Source organism: Apium graveolens, chromosome 6 (assembly GCF_009905375.1).
Source record: "Apium graveolens cultivar Ventura chromosome 6, ASM990537v1, whole genome shotgun sequence".
Taxonomy (NCBI): Eukaryota; Viridiplantae; Streptophyta; class Magnoliopsida; order Apiales; family Apiaceae; genus Apium; species Apium graveolens.
The window spans coordinates 25,320,321-25,323,310 of record NC_133652.1 but is presented as its reverse complement, the minus strand read 5'-3'; the positions used below and the strand labels follow the sequence as shown (position 1 = coordinate 25,323,310).

At 41.6% G+C, this 2,990-nt stretch overlaps 1 non-coding gene across 1 annotated transcript; it reads right to left on the bottom strand.

The window, feature by feature from the left end:
* Window positions 1-846: 846 nt before the first annotated feature.
* On the bottom strand, window positions 847-953 carry LOC141669525 (small nucleolar RNA R71). The gene has a single exon (XR_012553802.1). It is a non-coding gene; the product is annotated as a small nucleolar RNA R71 (small nucleolar RNA).
* Window positions 954-2,990: the final 2,037 nt, after the last annotated feature.

Here is a 2,990-nt window from a genome sequence, read left to right as displayed (position 1 = left end):
TAATAATTAGTTAATCAAATCTAAGTGTTATTGTCTTGACATAGAGAAGTAATTAAACATTGGTGAGTAAGTGTAATTGAACATAATTAGTCTGAGTCTCTGTGGGAATGAACTAGAAAGTATTCTATATTACTTGCAGACGCGTACACTTGCGTGTATTATTAGCGCGTGTTTTCGCCCTAACAAGTTTTTGGCGCTGCTTCCGGGGACTCGGCGTATTTGTTTAGTTTATGTACTTACCATCAGTGGTCATTATGACTCATTGATTAAGACTTGTTACTTATTGTTTCCGGTTGTGTTTCAGGTACTTTAGCGAGCGTTTATGCAACACATTCTCGTACTCATAAGAGGACTTTAGATACGGCTGAGGAGACAGACGAAGTTCTTGGTATTCTGGAGAAGATAGATTTTGAAGATTCGGATATAGAGAGTGAGCAGAAAGAACTAGTAATCATGGGTGATCGTATAGTTCCCGCAGATCTAGCTCTTATGGACTTTTCTCGGCCTAAAATTGATGACATTCAGTCAAGCATCCTTCATCTGGCTATTCAGGCTAACACTTTTGAAATCATGTCGGGCACTATTCAGATGGTGCAGAATTCTGTTTCCTTTGAAGGTGCTGCTACTGAAGACCCCAAAATGCAAATCAGGAATTTTGTCGAGATCTGTAGTACTTTTAAATATAATGGTGTGACTGATGAGGCTATCAAGCTGAGGCTTTTCCCATTCTCTCTGAGGGATAAATATAAGGACTGGTTACATTCTGAACCAGCTGGGTCCATTACTACTTGGCAAGATCTTGCGCAAAAGTTTCTGGTAAAGTTCTATCCAATGGCGAAAACTGCGGCTATGAGGAGTGCTCTTACTCAGTTTGCGCAGCAACCTATAGAATCCATGTGCGAAGCTTGGGAGCGCTACAAGGAGATGTTGAGAAAGTGTCCACATCATGGTATGCCTGATTGGATGGTGATCACTGGTTTCTATAATGGTTTGGGGGCCCAATCTCGGCCCATGCTCGATGCAGCAGCTAGAGGCGCCTTGTGGGCCAAAAGCTATACTGAGGCTTATAATCTTATTGAGACTATGGCTGCAAATGAGCATCAAAACCCAACTTAAAGGATGATATCTGGGAAGGTAGCAGGCATTCTGGAAGTTGATGCAGCTACAGCTTTTGCAGGGCAGCTCCAAGCGCTGTCTTTGAAGGTCGATTCTCTAGCCACCTTTGGAGTCAATCAGATAGCTATGGTCTGTGAACTTTGTACAGGTTCTCATGCTACGGATCAGTGTTCTCTTGTTAATGAATCTGTTCAGTATGTGAACAATTATCAGCGACCGTAGCAGCCTGTGCCAACTACTTATCATCCTAACAACAGAAATCATCCAAATTTCAGCTGGAGTAATAATCAGAATGCTATTCAGCAACCATATCAGCAAGGTGTAAGTAAACATTTTAATCCACATGGATTCCAGCAACCATAGCATTATGCTCAAAGGAAATCATATCCTTAACAAGGAGGTGCAGCTCCACCTTCTAGTGCTGATTTTGAGGAACTTAAGCTATTGTGCAAAAGTCAGGCTGTTTCTATCAAGACCTTGGAAAATCAAATCGATCAAATAGCCAATGCAGTGCTCAATCGTCAACCTGGCACACTTCCCAGTGATACTGAAGTGCCAGGCAGAAAGGAAGCTAAAGAGCAAGTTAAGGCTATTACCTTAAGGTCTGGAAAAGTTGCTGATGCTGAAAAAGCAAAAGACGGAGAAGCTGAAGTTGGTGATGAAGAAGCTAAGCAAAAGGAGAAAGCGGTGGAACCACGGAAGACTACTGTTGAACACACTCTTCCTGAGGGTAATATAGGGGAGAAACAGATCTATCCTCCACCACCTTTCCCTAAGAGATTGCAATAACAAAAGCTGGATAAGCAGTTCGGTAAGTTTCTGGAGGTGTTCAAGAAACTTCACATCAATATATCTTTTGCCGAGGCTCTGGAGCAAATGCCTAGTTATGTGAAATTTATGAAGAATATTCTTTCAAGGAAGGTGAAATTGGATGACCTTGAGACCATTGATCTAACGGAAGAGTGCAGTGCTGTGCTGCAACAAAAATTACCTCCAAAGCTTAAAGATCCAAGTAGCTTCACCATTCCTTGCACCATTGGCAAGTTGTCTTTTGACAAGTGCCTGTGTGATTTGGGAGCAATCATCAATCTGATGTCGTTACCTATCTTCAAAAAGTTGAATTTGCCTGATCCAAAGCCCACCTACATGTCTCTATAATTGGTTGATCGTTCTATTACATACCCACGAGGCATAATGGAGGATGTGCTAGTAAAGGTGGATAAGCTCTTCTTTCTTGCAGACTTTGTTATTCTGGATTTTGAGGAAGATAAGAAGATTCCCATAATCTTGGGGAGACCTTTCTTGGCTACAGGCCGTACCTTGATAGATGTGCAGAAAGGAGAACTTATTATGCGGGTGCAGGATTAGGATGTGACATTCAATGTGTTCAAAGTGATGAAATTCCCTACAGAAGACGAGGAGTTCTTAAAGGTGGATTTGATTGATTCTGCGGTTACTTCAGAACTTGATCATATGCTAATGTCTGATGTATTAGAGAAAGCCTTAGTGGGGGAGTTTGACAGTGATGATGATGATGGCAATGAGCAACTACAATATCTAAATGCTTCTCCTTGGAGGTGAAAGCTAGCCATGCCGTTTGAATATCTTGGTACTTCTGACCTCAAAAATGCTGAAGGAAAGCTCAAACCATCTATTGAGGAAACACCTACCTTGGAGCTTAAACCATTGCCTAAACACTTGAGGTATGCTTTTTTAGGTGATGCATCTACTTTACCTGTTATTATTGCATCTGACCTTTTAGGTAGTGAGGAGGACAAGCTCTTGAGGATCTTGAGAGAATTCAAATCGGCTATCGGATGGAATATAGCAGACATAAAGGGGATCAGCCCCTCGTATTGCATGCATAAAATTAT